The following is a 7,874-nucleotide window of genomic DNA, read 5'->3' as shown; positions in this document are numbered from 1 at the left end:
GGATGGGGTTATATACTTGGCATTACCCTTTGCTGTTCTGATATCCCTTACCTTTTGAGTGAAAAAAAACGATGCTGGCGGGTATGCCATTGCTGAAATATTTTATCTAGCATTCAAGAGAGAGGTATGGCAGTGGAGTTGGGGGTATTATTTGCCTGGGTGTAGTTGCTGTTGCCATATTTTTCTGTGGTATGAGTTCAGTTACTAGCAACTCAAGGTAACACAGTAGTTTCCAGTTTTGATTTTCATTTGTGAGGAATTTAAACCACTCTTCTAACTTCAATGCTCACTGTTTGAACAGGATGGCTTATGCTTTCTCTAGAGATGGAGCCATGCCATTTTCATCATTATTATGGCATAAAGTAAATAAGCAGGAGGTCCCCATAAATGCTGTTTGGCTATCTGCATTTATATCATTTTGCATGGCATTACCGGTATGTAAAAATTTCATTAAGATGATAACGATGATGATGATTTGGTTTTCATCTGAGTATGTGAAATTTTTTTTTCCCCCTTAATGACATTAATCCGTTTACATCTTTTATCTGGACCTGTCTTGTTACTGGCGACAAAGAAAAGGGTATAAAAATTTTCCTTTTAAATCTCTGCTAGGATGTTCTTATTTTATGATTGAAACTTTCGACCTAAAAGTTGATGTTCAACAAGGGATGAAGAATGTGTTTTATAACTCAACCCTTTGCCTGAAGCCCGAGAGGATTGAAATATGGAGAAAATACAAACATTCAAGTGACAAAATCCTTAATTTGGAAACGAAAATTCCAAATCACTTTATCATCAGTCTGCATAATTTAAAAGTATATAAAAAAACCCTTAAAATGGCTTTCACATCTGTTTAAACAAATTTTATTACGTCCGTTGTTCTACTGTAACATGTAAAGGTTAATATATCATCTAATACAAACAGATGCTAATTTAGGGAATAACCATAGGAAGGCTGATCATGATGGTCCATCTGTTCTATAGTTCTTTACAACATCAGCGTTTTTCTTTTCATTGCACTATTCTCTTACTACATTCTACTTGTATTGCAGTCTCTTGGAAGTATTGTGGCATTTGATGCTATGGTGTCCATAGCGACGATTGGCCTCTATATTGCCTATGCTCTTCCAATCTTCTTTAGGGTAACTTTGGCGCGGAAGTCTTTCATCCCAGGGCCATTCAACTTGGGTCGATATGGGGTCATCGTTGGCTGGGTCGCGGTTCTTTGGGTGGTGACCATCTCTGTCCTCTTCTCCATGCCTGTTTCTTACCCAGTAACCATTGAGACACTCAACTACACCCCAGTTGCTGTTGGATGCTTGCTGGTTCTTGTAGTTTCTTACTGGATACTCTGCGGTAGGCATTGGTTTAAAGGCCCTATAACCAATATAGACAAGTGAAGCTTTGTGGATATAAAGAGATTTCTTTGAAATAATATTTGTTCAGTGTGATAATTTATTAAATCATTTTTTTTCATTTTACGTTTACACTAAATACTTCAAAATAGGCAAGTATAGCATTCTAAACAGGCAAAATAGATATATAGCTGCAATGCCTATCTGTATTTCAGATCAGAAATTACAGCTGCTTTTATTCTGAAAATATATGGAACAGTTTGTATGCTTATCATTTCATATGAATGCTGGGATGGAATGGTGGCTGTGGAAACTAAAATGCAGGAATTAGACTGATGATGGTAACATAATGTCTTTCGTTAGTGGCATTTAGTGATCACAGTGCAGTGGTGATATTTGAGAATGTGGGTCTCATTTCAAAGTCTGGGTAAGTCTCGTTGTTGATAATTTATAAATACTACAATTTTCTATAAATTTTATATGATACTAATATGTTAATATTTTTACAGTTGTTTCAATTAAATGCTGGTTTTATGTTGCACTGCAAGACCCCAGAATTCTAACTGAATCTCTCGTTTTTGGCCAACTTATTGAATCTATTTGAAACCCACTCTGTGATCAAACTTCAAACATAAACAAACATGAACATATAAATTTTATTTCAACCGTTTGAACTTCAATTTTCTAAACCTGAAGTCAGAAAACTACAAATGTAAAGAGTTTATTTCTTTTTAAGTACTACTGTATTAGAAATGATCATTGTACCCCCCAAAAAAAAAGAAAAAAAGAGAAATGATCGTCGCTTCTTTAACCTCATATTGGCATTTGTGAAACGGAGAAAGGTAATAACAAAACTGATTTCACGCATGTATTAAAGTTAATTTAGATGAAATAATAAGGAAAAAAAAGAAGAAGTAGTTAATGGGTTCATAACTTTTAGTAGCATGAAAACTCCCTTATAAGTGAAAAGTTATGGATTTAATTCTATTTATAACTTCAGGCGGTTAGTGCCTACCCCTTTTAATTCAAAAAGGAAAAAAAAAAAAAGAATGAAAGAATGAAGTATCTACAAGCACATAGCTCAGCTAATAGAAAGTTATGCTAGCTTAACTAGTTCAATTTAAGAGATCTTAATCCTTAAATATCGTGTTAATTGAATTTATTAACACATGACTTTCTTTTCCTCATCAATGTAAGCAACGTTTAGAACTTTGCTCTTCAAATGCATTAGAGGAGTCAATTCCCATTTTTAGAATGTCATGGCTGTGCAAGTTGCATTCAATTTTTTATGCCAAATATAAATTATAATCATTTAATTTAATCACAGATTCATTATGATCCAATTTTTTAGGTTCACTATAAAACATGAGTTTAAAGAATAAATTCATGACTAATCATTAATCCCTTTATTGTTATTTCATTCGTTAATCTCTAAAGAGCCCACAGCCCCAAGCACATTAAAATCATCATTTTTCTATAAAGACACCAAATTTGTCCACATACAATATAAATAAGCCTTGTCCTTGGCCGGATCCTAATCTTCTATGTAGACTATTTTTTCCCTCTATTCAAAAATAGCATTAACTCATTAACTGTATTTCACTTAGCTCTAAACCCAACAACATAACACCTATGTGTCAAATGTCACAATGTGACGGGTCAAATCCTTACCAACTAGATTAATTTTTGCCGGCTTTTATACTTCGTTTTCTCCTCCATCATGCCATACATGGGATTACATCTTAGTTACTTAAAATTCTTGACCATGTGCAAAGGCAATTGGATACAACCGCTGCTAACCCAAACCCAACTGATTTAAAATTAGGAGAAAAAAGTCATACTTGGCACGAAAAGCAAATGAAATGATTCTCCTTTTTGCTAGACAATAAAGGAATGAGTCTAGCTGATCTTATGCGTACGAGATATGCATATTGCGTTGGGGGCCACTGATGCACTATTCGGATATGTATAAAGATAAATATGCAAATAATTATATTACCCCCCATTCTTAATATAAGAACTAGTTAACTAATATGAATTGATTAAAAATTATTTACTTTAGTTATTTATAATAAATAGATGTTGTTTTTCTTAAATTATCCTTGCTAATAAAATGTATTGGCTAGAACCACTATTATTAGGAGGGTTATCTTAAAAAAAATGAATAAATATGAGATACAAAGTATATTAGGGTTTTATATTTAAAACCAAAATAAAAGTCAAATAAGCTCTTATACTAAGAACCGTCTGTGTATATTGCAGACGGAAATGCGTACATGAGTATTTGTTTCCACATCACAATACAGACTTTTATGTGAAGTGTACCTTTGACTTTCGACCACTGTATCCACCTAGTTTCTTCAACCAAGTTCTCTAAGATCAGTTGGCATAAAGACCTTGGATACTTATTTATCTGTTACTGAGAGTGGGGAAAATAAAAAGAGAAGAAAATAGAGAAAAGAAAATCCTAGTCTCTAGTTTTCTATGATAGTCGAATCTAACTTCTTTCATTTATAGCAATATTTGAGTGGCTATAGACCGCGACTTGCTTCAAAGGTCATCATAAACTCCAGAATCCATCCAAGTACAGTTCTGACATGAAGCTCCTGACAGACCCACGTGCACATGAAACCAGAACATTTATAGGATAGTGATGATGATGATGATTGGTTTGGAGGTGTCAAATAACAATAAAAGACCAAACGAACATGGCTTGGCTTTCAGAACTCTTACACAGCCACCCTTGCGGTTACTAAGTTTCTAAGGAATCATCTGAACACAGCATACTTCAGCATTGCAGTATCATCTGAACTGGGTGCATTTCCAAAACAGCCATATGCATCAGAATCATCCCAAGAAATCTTAAGATATTATTATGTTGAGTCAGGGTTTTGTCATGATCCATCAAAGCATTTGAAATAGTTCCTCCCACTACAGAACATGGTTTGGCTTTCAATGATCGTACATTTTCAGTATCGTAATAATCAGACTGCGGAGAACTAGAGCTCTTTCCAGAGATATTATTATATTCTGTTGAAGCTTGATTTTGATTGTTCAAAGCTTCAGTCTTGGACTTTAAAGGTCTAACACAACTAGGGTTGTAGTTTCCAGACTTCTGCAGGCCAAAGTTATGACCAAGGACAGAATTTCTTAGCATCTGAGAGTTTTGGGGACATGGTCCCCGTACCAAAATAATCATATCCTTCTCCAGCAAGTCTCAAGACACGGTCATGTTCTCTCATGGTTTTTATTTTGATCAATGAATTCATGTCCTCCCATAACTGCAGACGGATTAGCCTTCAAAAGACTCGCAAAGCAAGGATTGCAGCTATCTGAGTTTCCGTGTCCATGGATATAACTACTAAGTATGTCAGAGTTTTGGCTAATATGATCTGGATCCCTTGTAAAACAGTCATATCCTTCACTGTCTCCACCAAGAATTCTGAATATATTTTTATCTTCCGTAAGGTTTTGGCTTTGATTCATTGAAGCACATGGCTCAAGTTCTCCCAATACAGCAGATGGCTCGGCGCAGCATGGTTTGCTGCCATCAGACTTCTGTGACGAGAACTGTCTCCAAAGATGGATTCGTTTGTGTCTCAAAGTTTGGGCACTATCATCTTCAGTGAATCCATTTCCAAGTCATCATATGGTTTTTCTCCATTAAAGTATCTGGTACAGCTCCTCTCACTACAGCTTCTAGTCTTGGTTTCCGTAATTGACCAATTTGGTTGATATTGACATGAAAAGTTTGCACAGCCTGCGTTTTCACACTCTGGTTCTCATTTTGCGAGCAGCTATGTGGGGTGACCTGGGAAAAATTCACAGGATGTACATATGAGAATGCACTGTCTACGCAGAAGTGCAGATAGAAGCTGAAAATATAGTCATATTCAACTGTTTTTATGCTGGAGTCTCAGTATTTAGCATTACTTTTCTGTCTTTTATTTATATGAATCCTTCAAATGCCAACTCACATGGGTAACTCTGGCTCTCTTTTGATGAGGATGACTTGGTTCCCTCTCTGAAGTTTGATGATTTACACCCTGGAAGTAAATCAATATTGTACTTATCCAGAAGACGCCTTTCTTGAGATTTGAATTCTGTATAGAGCGAAGTACAATGGAGATATATACACAGAAAGGTAAAGATGGATGCATGTGGAGAATAATGCATTTAAGGAATTTATATTCAAAATGAAGTAAAGCAACAAGAAGAGTATTGGACAGAGGAAACAAGTAACAGCAGGTTGATGAAGGCACTAATTGTGGATTAGATACTATGTTTATTAACCGAATGAAGGAAGATTCATAAGATAGGAGGTTACTATGCTTCATACAGGAATAAGAGAGATTTAAGGATCAATGTGAAAGGAATGGAGTGAGTTAACTTACATTCACGTATTAACAACCACCTGGTATTAGCATTTGTAAACACTAATATGTGCAAAATTTAAGAAAGACTTGTGTGATAGAAAAGCACCTGTAGATGGCTAGCAATGTGGCGACATGTCGGGTAGGGAACATTCATAATCTCTTGTATCAATTTTGGACGAATATCTGCAAGCAAATTGAAACCAAACACCGAAATTCAGGTAGTTCATAAATGATCTCAATTAGGACTGAACAATGTAAAAAGAAAATGAATTTAAAAGTAATAGTACTCTTCTCTCCCAGAACACTTATGGCCTGTACAATTAATGATGCAGATCCGAAGTCCAAGAAATACGTGGCTTTTTCCAGGGGAACATCGATTGTTATTATGTTCGCTTGTTTCCTCTCCCTCCTTCTCTGCAGCATGATTATTGTTGTCTAATTTCACCTGGTTGAGTTAAATCCTCTCTTCCCTTTCTTCTTGACTCTGACATCATGGCGTGTTTTGTCTTGATTTCACTTGATTCAAGCACCTATCAGTAATTGGTCAGTCAACATTAATAGTTTGTAATTTCCCATGATTTCTGAACAGAACAACTTAATCTGCCCTTCTGTTCTAGAGACATTGTCATATTCAAGGATCCGGTTCCTCTGATAAGAGAGTTAATGAAACTGATTTCCAGACATCTATTGACTAGTTATCATGTCAAATACCTGCACTTCACTTTGCTCTCTGAAGTGCATTAAAAGAGCCATATCTCATACTTAGAAGATGAATACTGTGCAAGTTAAATTCTGTTTAATACGCCAACAAGATAAATGTATATGTAATCTAAATATGCTGAAACTCCTTTGTGAAATATACCTTTTGTTTGGATTTTGCAGCGTGATTCTCTGTGCTGAGTTCCTATTATTTGAGTTATAAACTTGTTGCCACAGAGATATGAGATCCACAGATTGGATTGGTTCCTGTAGGAGATAACATGATCCTTTATCAAAAGCCGCCTTGGCTCCGCCATCATCTTGTCCAGAGGATATAACTGACCATCATTAAAGTGGAAAGTGTTAAGACGATGATAGTATCAAAACTTTGACTAAGCAATCTAAAGTTTGATCTTTACTGCGTTCCCATTCTCTTGACAACATATAAAAGAATAAGCTTTAGTGAAGTAGTTATTGAAAGAAATGATTTTTTTGGAGTGATTAATACTCAGTAAGATTAATCAAATGAACTTGAAAAAAATTGGAGAACTTACAGATGACAGTGATATGCTTCAGAAGTAGTGTATTGTGGAAAGAAATGGTGTTCATGTCAGGCATGTTAGCCTTAGCCATCACAAGTTTGAACCTTCCTTCTTGTTGGCAAACCAAGTCAATAGCTGCTGATGCTTGATTTGTAGCAGTAACTACATAACGAAACGAGTTATAATTACTTTTTACATTATCTATCTTGGTGTTTTTAATGCAGAAACTATCACTGATACATCAGTTTTACATAGATGTTTCTCATTTCTTTATTCATCAGTGACAGAGATGGCAGATATAGAGAATATAACTATGTAATTTAATGATCCAAATTCAAATTTATTATGACCCAATCAATTAGACTCTTTAAGTATATAACCATCATCTATTTCGTTCCCTCTCTACCTCACTTTCTTTTCAGTCTTTGAATTCTCACTTGGTCTCCTTCTTTGCGGGAAGTGGAGAGTAAGTATCATACGTTTGAAGTGACTTGAACAATTTAGAATTGTAGTGAAATTTTTTTTTTTAAAAAATCTACTTTATAAAATATTTTGGTAATAATCTACCATTGTAAAAAAATTGTTTAAATAAAATTTTACCACAACAACAATGACAACAACAGCAGTAGCAAATCTGAATCGTTAGGATTTTGATCCAGTAATAATAAAAGAATAAGGAAGGGACAGGAAAAAGGAGAAGTTCTACTCTCTTTGAAACCACATTTTGGCTAAAGCATATTGCCTCTACCACGCAAACTATGTCAATAAAGAAAATTTTGAAGTACTTTTTTTTATTTTATACAATTAAACATACATGCACACAAACATGTCAATATTAGATTTGAAACTGAAATTTCATCCAAACATGACGGGTGGCGTTACCACTAGGACAACTTGCTGTT

At 34.9% G+C, this 7,874-nt stretch overlaps 1 pseudogene; it reads left to right on the top strand.

The window, feature by feature from the left end:
• Positions 1-3: 3 nt before the first annotated feature.
• LOC114717211 (amino-acid permease BAT1 homolog) lies at positions 4-1,424 on the top strand (annotated as a pseudogene).
• Positions 1,425-7,874: the final 6,450 nt, after the last annotated feature.

The sequence above is a fragment of the Neltuma alba genome, unplaced genomic scaffold, assembly GCF_004799145.2.
Source record: "Neltuma alba isolate B1F8T4 unplaced genomic scaffold, ASM479914v2 tig00011716_pilon, whole genome shotgun sequence".
Taxonomy (NCBI): domain Eukaryota; kingdom Viridiplantae; phylum Streptophyta; class Magnoliopsida; order Fabales; family Fabaceae; genus Neltuma; species Neltuma alba.
The sequence above is the reverse complement of the archived record's forward strand: the minus strand, read 5'-3'. Positions and strand labels throughout refer to the sequence as shown.